This window comes from Capra hircus, chromosome 16, assembly GCF_001704415.2.
Source record: "Capra hircus breed San Clemente chromosome 16, ASM170441v1, whole genome shotgun sequence".
Taxonomy (NCBI): Eukaryota; Metazoa; Chordata; class Mammalia; order Artiodactyla; family Bovidae; genus Capra; species Capra hircus.
The window spans coordinates 10,214,972-10,232,158 of NC_030823.1; positions in this window are offsets into that span (position 1 = coordinate 10,214,972).

The following is a 17,187-nucleotide window of genomic DNA, read 5'->3' on the forward strand; positions in this document are numbered from 1 at the left end:
TATGGCTGGGACATCCTGGATATTTTATACCTGTCTGGGCACTTTTCATGTCCAGTCCTGGTTGAGAACTATTGCTCTTAAAGGAACAGTTATATCCATGTGTACCTTACAAACTAAGTAAGGGGTGATTAGCTATTGTACTTAGGGGTCAGAGTTCATGTAGAAAGTTGACTGAATAGTACTCACAGATCATGATCATGACTTAAGAGTGATTAATATTTTGAGATTCTACTCACCTAATTCCTTTTAAGTAAGAGTTTGGGTAATGTAAGTTCTCTTGACTTTGTTACCAATATAAGCATATGCAATCCAATCAAGTAACTATTAATCCATGTTAATACCTCTCAGTGACCTCCCAAGTATTACACAATAGGATCAAAAGCTCTAAGTGCCACAGCATCTGAGATCAACCTTGTGACTTGTCTAACCCAGCAATCAACACACTTGAGAACGCCATGCCTTTGCATAAAACTGATCCCTATGAACTGGTGATCTAAATTATCAAAGTAATTTTGAATATGTGTGCTTTTACGAGTTGACATTTATCAGCATTTACTTTTTATAATTATTCTAAAGTGTGAGCACTAGCCAGGGTAGAGCCTAATACACAAGCACAGGTGGACAGGGTCAGATGAGGTAGGACTCAGGCTCACAGATTCTAGCAGACCTTAGCCACACCACCTGGATCAGACATCTCCTCTGACCTGTGCCGAGAGAGAGACACGTGATGGTTTGATACTTTTCTTCTTAGCTTTGGTAGCTAAAAACTAGACATTGCTTCCATCTACAATCTAATGGCCAAAACGAGTCACATAGCCCCTCTCCTCCCCTTGGCTGGGAAGTGTGAGAGTCTGGGCACTTTAAACAATCAAGCAGCAGTGCACTGATTAGTGAGCGATGCCTGTACAAGAGTAGAGGAAGGATTCTGCATGTGGTTCATAACTCCTAATTAGATAGCTGGAGATGCACTGATTTTACTTAGAGCAATTAGCACCATAATTTCATCTCTACCTCTCTAACTGGTTACCAGAATTCAAGACAGAGAAACAGGCATATTATCTGGAAAAATATATACAATAAAATATACATTTAGATGATCATGAAATTATCTATGATTAGAATATTATGTAAAGAAGACAAAGGTTCCGATTTTGTCACTATATGAGCCAACAGTTTCAGGTGCTGCACCTCTAAGCCCAGCCAATCTAGCTCACATCCAGCATCTGATAACAATGGCAGAGCCTGGCTGTATCATTATAAATCTCTCAATGTCATTACCAATAACTTAAAGTATATGCTCTACTGTGAGCAATTTGTGATACCAGGACACTTACACCCACTGATCTAATTATTCTATCATCAATCTCTGCCTTAAAGTCCCCTCAAAATTCATCCCAGAGCCTTTCATTACTCATCCATTTCTTTGCTCACTGCTTGAGCTATTTTCATAGCAGAAAAAGCACACTAAAAGACTTTCTTTTCTGAAATACATCCATAAAATTGGAAATCTGTTTATAAATGCCCATTCTTTAAACACAGCATATTAAGATACAGAGACATCACTTTGCTGACAAAGATCCATATAGTCAAAATTATGGTTTTTCCAGTAGTCATGTATGGATGTGAGAGTTGGACCATAAAGAAGGCTGAGTGCTGAAAAATTGATGCTTTCGAATTATGTCACCTCTAGAGAATTTTAATCCTCCAGCTGCACGATCTATGCTCAACATACCAGAATAAGCCCTGAATCCCTCCATGATGAAATTCAAACCAAGTTAAAATTTTTTTTCATTTGAACAGAAGCACCTTCTTTCAGGGGTGACATTGACTCACATTGACACAAGTTGCTATTCCACAACAGGAAATGTATCCAGTTTCTTTCAAGTTCTCACCCCAGCTGAAGCCTGGCTCTCGCCTGCATCCTTCTCTCTTTTTAATAATCACTGTTTCCTTTCTCATACCCCATATTTCTCAGGAGCTGATACCAAGGAAAGCACGGTTCTTTTCTTTTCTTGCTATCCCCTAAGCTTCTAAGTCCTAAAAGATCTTACAGTTCATTGCAAAGCTATTTTGAGTGAATCAAGGAGGCATTGAGGACTTCTGGACACAGGGATGACATGATCTGACTTGTCTTAAAAGGATAACTCCAACTACAATGTTGAGAATAGAGTGAAAGGATGAAAGAGTGACAGCAGGAAAAATCATGAGATGTTGCAGTAATTCCAATGAGAGATGAGGCCACCATGGTGGTAACAGTGGAGGTGGTGAGGAGGGCTCAGATTCTGAGTCTATTCCAGAGATTAAGCCACGAAGATCTTTCAACTAATCACATGAAGTATATGAAGCCTGAGAGAAATACAGTAATCAAGGATGACCAAGCTTTTTGATCTGAGACTTTATTTTGGGGGGCTCCAAAATCACTGTGGACAATGGCTACAGCTATGAAATTAAAAGGCTGCTTGTTCCTTGGAAGAAAACGAATGACAAACCTAGACAGCATATGAAAAACAGAGACATTACTTTGCCAACAAACGTCCATAGAGTAAAGCTATGGTTTTTCCGGTAGTCATGTATGGATGTGAGAGCTGGACCATGAAACAGGCTGAGCACTGAAGGCTGATGCCTTTGAACTGTAGCGTTGGAAAAGACTCTTGAGAGTCCCTTGGACTGCAAGGAGATCAATTCAGTCCACCCTAAAGGAAATCAGTCCTGAATATTCATTGGAAGGTCTGATGCTAAAGCTGAAACTCCAATACTTTGGCCACCTGATGTGAAGAGCCAACTCACTAAAAAATACCCTAATGCTAGGAAAGATTGCAGGTAGGAGGACAAGGGGACAACAGAGGATGGATGGTTGGATGGCATCACCGACTCAATGGACATGAGTGTGAAGCAAACTCCGGAAGATGGTGAAGGATAGGGAAGGCTGGTGTGCTGCAGTCCTTGGGGTCACAAAGAGTCAGACACGACTGAGTGACTGAACAACAACAAACTGAAGAAAGGAAATGGAGTTGCCATTATTGACTTTGGGAAGGATCAGGTAGAGGCGATTTGGGGAAGCAAGGAGTGAAGGGTTAGTTTGGTACATATTTAAGATTAAGTCATCTATTATAAGTGGCAATGGAGATATGAAACCAGGACACAGGAAATATGTGTAGACTGATAGAAATTTGAAGTATAAAGGATTTCCAAAGATAATTTTTCTTATATCAAACTTTCAGTTTTAACTGATATTAGTATATAATCTCACAGAAGTTTCTATGTCCTTACACCTTGTATTACTTATGAAATCGGTGTTAAACAATGTAGTAGGTACTAAGTTCAATAAGAGGAATGTTAGAGTATCAGTATTAGTCTATCTAATTGCTTTAACCAAACACTTTTAAACAGAACACAAACATTTTCTACCAAATATAATGACAAAATTTAAAAGCTAAAAACAAAACCCTCTAAGTGTATCTCAGTTGGTCTAAACTATGGATCTCTTTCACCAGGGGCCCAAACCAGACAAAACTTAGCAGTATAAGTAATCTGATCTCACTGCAGTGGGTCTCCTCAGTTGTCTACATGAAATAAAAATCTGGATCGATCTATAAGAGCCTGCATGCACAATCTAGCAGTGCATTTGAACGATAACTATTTGGAAATTGTCCAGTTAACTTGATCGATTAAGACTCTTAGGGCAAATAACTCAGGCTCAAAGATGGCATCATTTAAAGAATATTTACTGGGTTTTATTATTTGTTAATGATGTATTATGTTGCCTCATTGCTGACTGGAGTTGGGGGAACCGAACCTATCTATAGTAAAATAAAAAGAAATGTTCTAGGGTTCATTAAAACAACTTTATACAATCCATCTCTCCTTGGAAAGCAGAACAACAGAAGAAATACTACTACTACGATTATACTATTAATAATAATACTAAGTCACTGTTGTTGTTCAGTTGCTCAGTCATGTCCAACTCTTTTCAACCCCATAGACTGCAGCACACCAGTCTTCCCTGTCCTTCACCATCTCCCAGAGCTTGCTCAAACTCATGTCCATTGAGTCGGTGATATCATCCAACCGTCTCATCTTTTGCCTTCCCCTTCTCCTCCTGCCTTCAATCTTTCATAGCATCAGGGCCTTTTTCCAATGAGTAGGCTCTTCACATCAGGTGGCCAAAGTATTGGAGCTTCAGCATCAGTCCTTCCAATATTCAGGATTGATTTCCTTTAGGATTAACTAGTTTGATCTCCTTGCAGTCCAAGGGACTCTCAAGAGTCTTCTCCAACACCACAGTTCAAAAGCATCAATTCTTTGGCACTCAGCCTTTATTATGGTTCAGCTCTCACATCCACACATCACTACTGGAAAAAACATACATGATCACTGGAGAACATCAAAATTGCAACTAGCTGCTGAACAACCATTGACAGGAGAATGTTGGATCCCACCAATAAAAGATGCCCACATCCAAGGGCAAAGAAGAAGCCTCAACAGGACAGTAGGAGGGGGCACAATCATGTTTAAAATCAAATCTCAGCCCTGCCAGAGAAGCTCAGAGGGCACAAACAAACCTGTGTGCACCAGGACTCAGGGAAAGTAGCAGTGACCCCCACAAAAGACTGAACCAGACCAGCCTTTGAGTGTCTGAGTGTCTCCTGTGGAGGCACAGGTCAGCAGTAACCTGCTGCGGGGACGGGGGCTCTGGCTGCAGCCGGGCTGGGAGGCACGGCATGTGGCATCAGTTCTCTTGGAGGAGGCTGCCATTTGCTCCACTATAGAACCACTGAGCAGACGACCCACAAACTGGAGAACAGTTATACCAAAGAAGTTCTCACACTGTTGCAAAAGTTCTAGGGCCCACAACAGATTTCCCAACTTGGGGATTCAGCAAAGGGACTGAGAACGCCCAGAGAATTTGAAGGCCAGGGTGATTTGATTACAGAACTTCCACAGGACTGGGGAAACAGACTCTTAGAGGGCACAACAAAATCTTGAGCACACAGGACCCAGAAGAGAGGAGCAGTGACCCCACAAGAGACTGAGCCAGACTTGCCTGTGAGTGTCCAGGAATCTCTGTGGAGGTGTGGGTTGACAGTGGCCTGCTGTGGGGTCAGGGGCACTGAATACAACAGTCCTGGGAGGCACAATATGCTGGCATAAGCCCTTTTGAAGGAGGTCACCATTACTGCCCTTTACCCCTACCATAGTTTGTCCTCAGGCCAAACTACAGGGAGGGAACACAGCCCCAGCCATCAGCAGAAAATTGGATTGAAGATTTACTGAGCTGACCCTGCCCATCAGAGCAAGACCCAGTTTCCCCCACAGCTAGTCGCTCCCATCAGGAAGCTTGCACAAGCCTCTTATCTTCAACCATCAGTGGGGAGACAGAATGAAAACCACAATCACAGAAAGTTAACCAAACTGATCACATGGATCACAACCTTGTCTAACTCAATGAAACTACGAGCCATGCCATGTAGGGCCACCCAAGATGGACAGGTCATGCTAGAGAGTTCTGACAAAACACGGTCCACTGGAGAAGGGAATGGCAAACCACTTCAGCATTCTTACCTTGAGAACTCCATGAACAATAAGAAAAGGGAAAAAATATGACTCTAAGTCACTAGTAAATGAAAAATGAAGTTGACTCTTGATGAGGAAGGAACGGGAGAAAAAGGACAGAATCATTTTAATACTATGTGCTTATTACACAAAGTTGGTAAGTAAATTCAACGAAATCAAGCAATTATTAACTGACATGAAAAATAATGTGCCTACTTTCCAAAACAGCCTCAGAAAACATCTTAAAGAAGTACAGATATGGTTAAACAATATTTAACAAAATGTCAGAAATCCAGCATATGCTCTTAAAAGGTCATTTACATTTTGAGGAAACTTAAAAAAACAAAGGGAAAAAAAAAAAAACCTGATAAACAACAAAATGGACAATATTCCAAATAGTAAAATTGCATCTAGAAGTCTCGTACTTTTTCCAGTTTGGAATGGAATGTGAAATGAAAACATTATTATATTAGAAAATTTTTGTATTTTCCAGTGATTCAAAGTAATGAAAAGGCTAAATCTGGCTACCTGACAGAGCTTGCTTTTATTAGAGCATTCTGGTTTGGTAAATTGGAATTTGAGGCAGTTTATCTTCAGTTCAATAATACCAGGTTATATGGAAAAAATAATAAAAAGCAGTGTTTCTCCTTCTCTTTGAGCAATTTACTTTTGGTGGCTGAATAACTTGCTTCACATGAATTATGCAGTTCCCATTGTCTTATTGGTATAATGGAGGTGAGCAATCACCAGCAGAGGATTTACTGATTCTGGGAATCGGAGGCAAAGGATATTTCCCTTGGGATGTGGAGGAGGCATGGTATGCATCAGCCACATTGACATCAAAAAACCTAGAACACGTGGCCATTAAATTATTATAAAATATATTTTAAAAAGAAGAGTACAGCAGAGCATCAGGAGGTATAATTCCTCACAAACCACAAATTCAGGTGGACAAAATTATATAGATTTTTTTTTCTTATAATTGAATGTAAATGTCTACCTCAGCCTTCACTTCCACAGAGAAAAGAAAACTTCCTCTAGTCTCATCCAGATAAACCTGCTTTATTGTTGCCGTTTAGTCACTCAGTTGTGTCCAACTCTTTGCAATCCTATGGACTATAGCCCACCAGGCTCCTCTGTCCATGGGATCTCCCAGGCAAGAATACTGGAGGAGGTTGCCTTTCCTCCTTTCTGGGATCTTCCCAACCTAGAGATCGAACCTGTGTCTCCTGCATTGGCAGGCGGATTCTTTACTGCTAAGCCACCAGGGAGCTTTATTACCCAAGGTTTATGCTCAGCCAAGTTTGAGATCTTCCTTCTCCTGTCCTTCCTGGAGCAGTGCTGGGTCAGGAGGGTGGATCCACATCTCAGTTTTGCTGTGTCCTGGCTTGTCAGCCCTGAGGCAGGTGGTCACACCATCACCCATCAGGCTGGGCTCACCTCCACACCGGCCATTCAGCTGCCTGCCCTCTCCCCTGTCAGCACCCACTGAGGCTGGTCTGTCCACTCTCAGGCTCCAATCTGCACCAGCCCTGCTCCAATCTGGGCTCGCATCTCTGTGCCACACGTGGGAGCCCTCTTCAGACCATCACACCCCTGCCTCACTGAGAAACATGGACAAAGATTAAAGTGCTCTATTTCCCCCATGGTGGTGCGCTCTCTCAAGCTGCAGTCAGGCCCATCTGCTTGGTATCCCACACAATCATCTCTACCCGCTTTCTGCTCTCTCCACCTGTAATGGCACAAGTGGTTTTCTGCCACGCTCACAGTTTCCTAGGCAACCATGCATAAAGCAAGCTAAGGCTCTTCTCTTGCGAATCCCCGTGACCTGCAAAGGGTAATCATTTCTCCTACGGGTTTGAGGTGAATGCAGAGCAACTCACACTATCACCCAACACACTTATTTAGTGATCAAGCCTTCCTCACTTTACCATTAGTTTAGAGGCTCTCCTCTAATCCCACTCAGCCAACATCTCCTCCTTTCCACATATTTCCTTTCTCACACTTGGCTGTAGGCTAAGCAAGTGAACAGCCAATGCTGTAACTTCAAGTTCTACAGTTTCTCCAAAGAAACTTCCCCTCCACTCAACTGACACATTTATGGTCTTAATCGTTTTTCCAAAAATGGTGACGCATCATTGGATTTAGGAAAAGGAAAAGAATCCATTTAATACTATGTATATCATTCTGCTACCTTGATGTTTTTTTATCAATATGTCTTAAAGATAAGAGCTGCGAAGTCAGATAAAAATTATTTTCTAGTCACCCCTCATTCACTCAACAAACAGTGTTACATGCTTACTAAGTGCCAAAGATGCACTTCACCCTTGGGATGATAATAAAACAAATATAGTACCTGGTCTTTCTGGATCTTATGATAACAACAACAAAAAAAAAACACACAAAAATAAAGATACTGTTATGTGATGTAAATAATGCTAGGAAACAAAGACTTTATAGATGATCCTAGCCCTGTGCTGGATCTAGAAGATTTATGTAACAATGTTAAGGGACCTGAAGGATGATTATGAGCCAACCGGGTGAGGAGGGTGATGAGGAGGAGTCCAGTGCGGCTACAGAGAGCAGTGGAGGGTAAGGAAGGATGGGGGTTGTTGAGTCAGTGGGGAACCAGGCCTCCACAATGGCTATGCAAACAGGAAGCCCCTGAAAGATCTTATCCCACTGACATGATCAGACTTTCATTTTGGTTTTAAACAGACCTCTGGTTACATGTGGAGAAACTATGAAGAGAAAATGTGATTCTTGACAGCTCTGTTTCTTCACCTGCAAAATAAAGATAATATGGAGGGTCTGTTATGAGAATTAAATACAATAATACGTGTAAAGTATAATCTCTGACACAGAATAAATATCCAATAAGTGCTCTTTGAATGACCAACACAGGTCTTTATAAGATAAATATCCAGATTATCAAAGTACATTAAGAAGAAAATCAGCTTTGTAGCCAAATATGTGTATTGATAATTAGGAGTTTTGATTTATTTGGCCAAAAATTTCATAATTCCATCTAAAACTTCATTTCTTCAGACAGAATCTGGGATAATTCCACCTAGCTTATCATATTGTTAAGAAATACATTAATGTATGTGAAAATACCTTGCACAGGGCCTGAAGTAGTCATTTGGAACAAATATTTTCTTCCCCTCTCCATTTCCAAAAGAATTAATGCTTCAAGGATGGTCATTTATGAAGTTGTATCATATATAATACTTGATCAATTATTGCTTAAGTACATTGGCTTGAAAGTATTAATTTTATTTCCCAAACTCCCTAATTTAGTCTAAGTTTACATGGTTGGAAAATAGGGCTCATTACAGAAAGAAAAAGAAATAAGGGAAGGAAGAAGGGAGAGAGAGAAGAAAGAAATAAAGTGAGTTATCATGTTTAGCAGAAAGCAAACCATTCATCTTAAGCAGAGATAAGATGAGGCAAGGATTAGGGAAAAAATGAACACGTTTTCCCTCAAACCACTTCACTCTGGGAAAGGCAGATTCCTTAAAGCAGCCTTTGACACACAGATTTTCAAACTTATATTTTGCCACAAAAATTGTTTAGAGGGTAATTTATGGATGTTTTCAAAATGTTAACTACTTTCATTCTGCTAGCTTTATGGCCAACATATGTCTCTTCCAGGAAAGAGGGTGAATACTCAGAATCGTCAACAACAAATCTACTCTTCTGAAAGAGACACTGTAATTGAACAAATGGGAATAAATTTAGTCATTTCCATGGCCTTTCCGGTCAGCCTTATCCTCTAAAGTATAAATTAAAGTGGCAGAAGCACTGGAAGGTTTCCACACTGGTTTGTTAAAAGGTAAGTTGCTTAATGCCAGCAATATTGCAAATCAGACAGAGGTGATTTGACTTTCCCAGATCTGTGGGCCAACAGTGAGCATAATTTAGAAGGAAAAGGCCATTCACCCAGTCACTCAGCCATTTGCCCCCTAAATCTCAGAGGCCGCTTAAATTTCATGTTACTTCTAGGAACGTGGATCTGTGCCAGGATCCACAGCTATGAAATTGGGGCAAGAGACATTAGCAATCATCTAACCTGGATCGCTCATTTTCTAAATGAAAACAGAAGTATTTGCCCAAGACTCATGTCTAGTATGAGAAAATATTAAGACTAAAACCAAGATGATAACAACTCTCCACAAAACAACTAACCAAGCCCAAGATAGATAAGAAGGTAGTACTTTCTTGCCTATGTGTGCCCGCATGCTCAGTCATGTTTGACTCTTTGTGATCCCATGGACTGCAGGCTCCCCTACCAGATTCCTCTATCCATGGGGATTCCTCAGGCAAGAATACTGGAGTGGGTTGCCATTTCCTCCTTCAGGGGATCTTCCCGACCCAGGGATCAAAGCTGCATATCCTGTGTCTCCTGCTTTGACAGGCAGATTCTTTACCACTGCATCACGTGGGAAGCCCTATTTTCTTGCCTAACATATTCCAAATTCTCTAATCTTTAGAATAAACTTCAATACCAAACATTACCATACCCTCAGATCTGTTTTTAAAAAAAATACTTTGCATTTTTTTGAAATTGGGATGCACCTTTCAGTTGTTGAATACATTTAATCAGTGTCTATTTTTCTGTACTACTCATTAGTCAATGGTACATCTAGAAAACACTGAAGTCCGGGAGTCAAGGGAATTCTGATTATTACTTTTAAGAAAACTGAGGTTCATAGGAGCCATAAAGTTCACACGCTGCTATGTGACAAAAATGAGGAGAAAAAGCATATCCACTTGACATGGAAGCCTTGAGTCTTTCTACTTCCCTCAACCAGTGTGGAAGTTTAGTTGGTAACAAAGTCCATGTCACCATACAGGATGTTCATCTGTTTGCCCAGAACCCATCCCTGTCTGCCCTCTTCCCAAGAATGGTTCTTTGAGAAAGTACCCTTTCCTCATCTTGTTGCAGCCATGCAGTCTGGATGACATAGGCCAGGGAATACAATTCCATTCATTTTATCAGTGTTTGCTTCAGAAATGAGCAAAAGCCAATTCAAAAAGATGGGCTTCTCCTGGACACAGTGATAGTTTCAGATTAGAACAATCAGAGTAAAGATCAAGAATTTTATTAGGTAACTATGGGGAGCAATCGCCTTTCTCCTTCCAAGAATAAACGAAGAAGCACACAGCCCTGATTATTGCTGGCTGACCTACCTCCAGCAGAGAGATGCAAAGCTGCCAGTAAAGCAGACAAGTCACAAAAGGCAGAGACAATCACAGGGAAACTGAGCCAAAGCCTGCATTAAACCATGCCTGAAGCCTGACCTAGCTTCAGTATTAACAGCAGTATGACCAACAAATTTCCTCTATCGTTTAAGGCAGATGGAATTGAATTTTCCGTTGTTTACAACCATTAAAATACTCATACTTCGTACATCACCCAGTGTGCAACAAAAGCCCGGCCAACATCAGACTAGCATCCCATTTCTACCAAATATAATATCTTTAAGATGTCTGCTGCTAAACTAAGTCTTATGCCCCATCTAAGTCCAAGTCTAGTATAACTACATTATCTAAAGGCATCTCAATAAGCAGATGTGCCAGGAAAACGTTGACTGCCATTCTAGTATGGAGCCTATAATTTTAAACAAATGTAATAATCATGACAAATCTCATGCATATCTTAGGTCATTATTCCATTTACATAACCAATAGCCAAAGAATGCATTCCAGTTTCATATACCTTTTATTACTGTTTTAAGTTCAAACAATAGTAAGTTCAACAACAGTAAACAGGATTGCTGTTGTTCAGTTGCTAAGTTGTGTCTGACTCTTTACAGCCTCGTGTATTACAGCACGTGAGGCTCCTCTGTCCTCCACTATCTCCCAGGAATTCCTCAAATTCATGCCCATTGAGTCGGTGATGCTATCTAACCATCTCATCCTTTGCTGCCCCCTTCTCCTTTTGCTTTTAATCTTTCCCAGCATCAGGATCTTTTTCAATGAGCTGGCTCTTCGCATCAGGTAGCCAAAGTATCGGAGCTTAAGCTTCAGCAAAAGGATTAGCTGTGTATAAAGTACTTTTTGATTCTCCCAAAAGTCTTTTGATTTAGTGGCCCTCACCCACTGCCCACTCCCTTGTTATACCCCAGCAGTCCTCAGCTCTACTGAGGTTCACCAGTCTTACACACCACCAATATGTCTGACTCTTCATCCTCTATTAAAACAATGACTTTATGTTCCATTTATTTAAAAGTGAAAGAAATCGAAAGTCGCTCAGTCATGTCCAACTCTTTGCAGTCCCATGGACCATACAGTCCATGGAATTCTCCAGGCCAGAATACTGGAGTGTGTAGCCTATCCCTTCTCCAGGGGATCTTCCCAACCCAGGAATTGAACCAGGGTCTCCTGAATTGCAGTGATGCTTTACCAACAGAGCTAACCCTGCCTATAATGTCACAAGGCATTAAAACCTTTACATCAAATATTTACTGTGTGTTGTGTAGTTAATGGGAAATTGTCTCACAAGCCTTCTAACTCCCTCCTACCTTAAAATAAATCTTTACTTTTTTTTAGTTTTTAGATTATATTTGAGTATAGTTTATTACAGTCTGTGCTAGTTTCAGTTGTACAGAAACATGATTCAGTAAATACATATACCTATTCTTTTTCAGACTCTTTTCCTATTAGGCCATTGCAGAGTATTGAGTAAAGTTCCCTGTACTATACAGCAGGTCCTTATTGATCATCTATTTTATATATAGTAGTGTACGTATGTTAATCCCAAACTTCTACCTTAAAATCTTGTATATTAAAGAACTAAGCTAGATTCCCAGGCCATGGTCTATTCCAGACACTGATTTCTTACCTCACAAAGAGGAAGAAGCAGGCCAGGACACCATCACAAACTGTCTCAGGAAGCAACAGTTCACACTTCTGGTCAGCCTTCTCATACCAACCAGGCACACTTTTGATTAAGCAATAAATGAAGGGTGAGTGAAATACTTAGTTTTTAATCTATCCTCATAACCCTCCCTGAGATGCTATCATTAACATCAGAACAGCTAAAACAGTATCCATCTCATAGTTCATTATGAGAATCAAATGAGTTGATATTTGTAAAGCACTTAGAATACAAGATTAAGTGAAATAATAAGCAGTAATTTAATTTTTTAAAATAATCTCCATTTTCACATGAAGAAATCTGAAGCTCAGCTAGACAAAAGATCATATGACTTAATGATGCAAACAAGTGAAAGTCGCTCAGTCATGTCCAGCTCTTTGTGATCCCATGGCCTATACAGTCCATGGAATTCTCCAGGCTGGAACACTGGAGTGGTAGCCTTTCCCTTCTCCAGGGGATCTTCCCAACCCAGGGATCAAACCCAGGTCTCCCACACTGCAGGCAGATTCTTTACCAACAGAACTATCAGGGAAGCCCAAACAACCAGAACTCAAACTGGGGTCTCTAAACTCTTTGACCCATTTTTGGGTCAAAAATTTTAAAAATTGCAAATAGAACTGCCATTGAAAGAGACACATGTACCCCAATGTTCATCGCAGCACTGTTTATAATAGCCAGGACATGGAGACAACCTAGATGTCCATCAGCAGATGAATGGATAAGAAAGCTGTGGTACATATAGACAATGGAGTATTACTCAGCCGTTAAAAAGAATACATTTGAATCAGTTCTGATGAGATGGATGAAACTGGAGCCGATTATACAGAGTGAAGTAAGCCAGAAAGAAAAACACCAATACAGTATACTAACACATATATATGGAATTTAGAAAGATGGCAGTGATGACCCTGTATGCAAGACAGCAAAAAGGACACAGATGTGTATAGCAGACTTTTGGACTCAGAGGGAGAGGGAGAGGGTGGGATGATTTGGGAGAATGGCATTGAAACTTGTATACTATCGTTTAAGAATCGAATTGCCAGTCTATGTCTGATGAAGGATACAGCATGCTTGGGGCTGGTGCATGGGGATGACCCAGAGGGATGTTGTGGGGAGGGAGGTGGGAGGGGGGTTCATGTTTGGGAACGCATGTACACCTGTGGTGGATTCATGTCAATGTATGGCAAAACCAATACAGTATTGTAAAGTAAAATAAAGTAAAAATAAAAATTTTTTTTTTAATTCTTAAAAAAAAATAAAATAAAAATTAAAAAAATAAACTCTTTGAACTCAATATTCTATATCTGTACTAAGTAGGTACATAAGTACCTACAAGCACACTTATAAACCAAGGTGCTATTGGTTCAAGAAAAATACTTTAATCTTCCCAGTTACTAAAGTCCATCCGGCATGTTGCTGCTATTGTTGCTATTCACTCAGTAAGCTGTATCCAACTCTTTGCAACCCCATGGACTGCAGCATGCCAGGCTTTCCTGTCCTACACCATCTCCTGGAGCTTGCTCAAATTCATGTCAGTGATGCCATCCAACCATGTCATCTTCTGTTGTCCCCTTCTCTTCATAGCATGAGGTACACCCAAAACTCAGATCACTGTCACAAGACTGAAACTGTTGTCAACACTTAGAGCCCAGCAGATTTAGTTGTGTTCGTATAAAAGAGCGGAGACAAATCTGCCTCATTCTGATTCCATCAACTATACGGTCCTTAAGGATGTCTCTGGGTTAAGCGAGGTTCGGGAACTCTAAATGAACCATGTAATGAAATGAAACCTATTGGAAGAAAAGTATTTAAACAAAATGCCAGCCTTGACTCTGTCCCACAGATAGCATGTTAAGGAGGTAACCTACAGAGAGAATGAGACTAGCCTTCATTTCTCCTGGTTCTAGAGTTCTCTTTTGGGGAATTTCTGCTTTGCCCCTTGGAGCTCATAAGTATATTTCAAAATGAGCAAGTATATCTATTCTCTTTAATAAAATACTTCGCCTCCCTTAGGGTTTACCTTAGAGAATAATACATTTCCTATCGGAAACTTAGACTTGGTGTAAGCCTTCACAGTCTGCTGGGAAGGGAAATATATTATGGAAATAGGTACCGAAGCAGAGCAAAAACTTCATCTCTTGAGCCCAGGGATCAACAGAAATCCAGATTTGCCTAAACGCAATCAGGTAATTACTCTAACAAAAAAAACAAAAACAAATTCACTGGGGCTTTTTTTTTTTTCTGGCTCCTCTTGTCAAACAGCATTTGTTGTTGTTATTCAGTCACTAAGTCCTGTCTGCCTGTTTGTGACCTGATGGACTACAGCACTCCAGGCTTCCCTGTCCTTCACCATCTCCTGGAGTTTGCTCAAACTCAAGTCCATTGAGTTGGTGATGCCATCCAACCATCTCATCTTCTGATGCCCCCTTCTCCTCCTGCCTTCAATTTTTCCCAGCATCAGGGTCTTATCCAATGAGCTGGCTCTTCATATCAGGTGGCCAAAGTATCGGAGCTTCAGCTTCAGTATTTGCAGTGACTATTCAGGATTGATTTCCTTTAGGATTGACTGATTTGATCTACTTGCAGTCCAACAGACTTTCAAGAGTCTTCTCCAGCACCACAGCCCAAAAGCATCAGTTCTTTGGTGCCCTGTCTTTTTTATGGTCCAACTCTCGCATTTGTTCACGCTACTGGAAAAACCAGTCTTTGACTACGTGGGCTTTGTCAGCAAAGAGCATTAGGAATCTGTACTGATGGCAGATCTGTTTACTATCTCTCTATTAAGTAAAAGAAGAGCAATTCTTATTTATCCAGCCTCATGTCTGCCCATTTATCTCACCTATAAGCGTCCTCCCACATTAAGTTTATAGGTTTTGGAAAGCCTGTGCTTTCTCTGGTCTCTTATGCATAGTTTTATCTGTCCAAGGATTCTTTCCCTTCTTGTCACTGGAAAATTCCTACTCATCCTTTGGGTTTTGGCTTAAATATCAGACCCATCACCCACACCCAGATGATATCTTCATAGCTTCGTCAACAATCTCTCCTCCTGTAAACTCCAAAAGGACAGGGCAATATCTATCTTACTTTTTATCTGCAAAAGGCTCTATAAATATTTACAGAATGGATTAAAATTTAGTGGCCAATGGGATAGTATATTCAAAAAAATGCTTAAAATGTGACTGTTATGTCATATCATTTAACCTAAAAGGGTTAACGAATCACAAAAGAGAGTTCCAAAATGCTAAAGTCATTTGGAAATGGTTCCTAAGTTCAACTGCATCTTGACAATTTGAAGAGTTCGCTCTAAAAATCTGTGGATCACAGTCATCAAGACAGTATGGTACTGGCACAAAGACAGAAATATAGATCAATGGAACAAAATAGAAAGCCCAGAGATAAATCCACACACATACGGACACCTTATCTTTGACAAAGGAGGCAAGAATATACAATGGAGTAAAGACAATCTCTTTAACAAGTGGTGCTGGGAAAACTGGTCAACCACTTGTAAAAGAATGAAACTAGATCACTTTCTAACACCATATACAAAAATAAACTCAAAATGGATTAAAGATCTAAATGTAAGACCAGAAACTATAAAACTCCTAGAGGAGAATATAGGCAAAACACTCTCCGACATAAATCACAGCAGGATCCTCTATGATCCACCTCCCAGAATACTGGAAATAAAGGCAAAAATAAACAAATGGGATCTAATTAAAATTAAAAGCTTCTGCACAACAAAGGAAAATATAAGCAAGGTGAAAAGACAGCCTTCTGAATGGGAGAAAATAATAGCAAATGAAACAACTGACAACTAATCTCAAATATATACAAGCAACATATGCAGCTCAATTCCAGAAAAATAAACAACCCAATCAAAAAATGGGCCAAAGAACTAAATAGACATTTCTCCAAAGAAGACATACGGATGGCTAACAAACACATGAAAAGATGCTCAACATCACTCATTATTAGAGAAATGCAAATCAAAACCACAATGAGGTACCACTTCACACCAGCCAGAATGGCTGCGATCCAAAAATCTGCAAGCAATAAATGCTGGAGAGGGTGTGGAGAAAAGGGAACCCTCTTACACTGTTGGTGGGAATGCAAACTAGTACAGCCACTTTGGAGAACAGTGTGGAGATTCCTTAAAAAATTGCAAATAGAACTACCTTATGACCCAGCAATCCCACTGCTGGGCATACACACCGAGGAAACCAGAATTGAAAGAGACACATGTACCCCAATGTTCATCGCAGCACTGTTTATAATAGCCAGGACATGGAGACAACCTAGATGTCCATCAGCAGATGAATGGATAAGAAAGCTGTGGTACATATACACAATGGAGTATTACTCAGCCGTTAAAAAGAATACATTTGAATCAGTTCTGATGAGATGGATGAAACTGGAGCCGATTATACAGAGTGAAGTAAGCCAGAAAGAAAAACACCAATACAGTATACTAACACATATATATGGAATTTAGAAAGATGGCAATGATAACCCTGTATGCAAGACAGCAAAAACGACACAGATGTGTAGAGCGGACTTTTGGACTCAGAGGGAGAGGGAGAGGGTGGGATGATTTGGGAGAATGGCATTGAAACTTGTATACTATCATTTAAGAATTGAATCGCCAGTCTATGTCCGATGCAGGATACAGCATGCTTGGGGCTGGTGCACGGTGATGACCCAGAGAGATATGGGGAGGGAGGTAGGAGAGGGGTTCATGTTTGGGAACG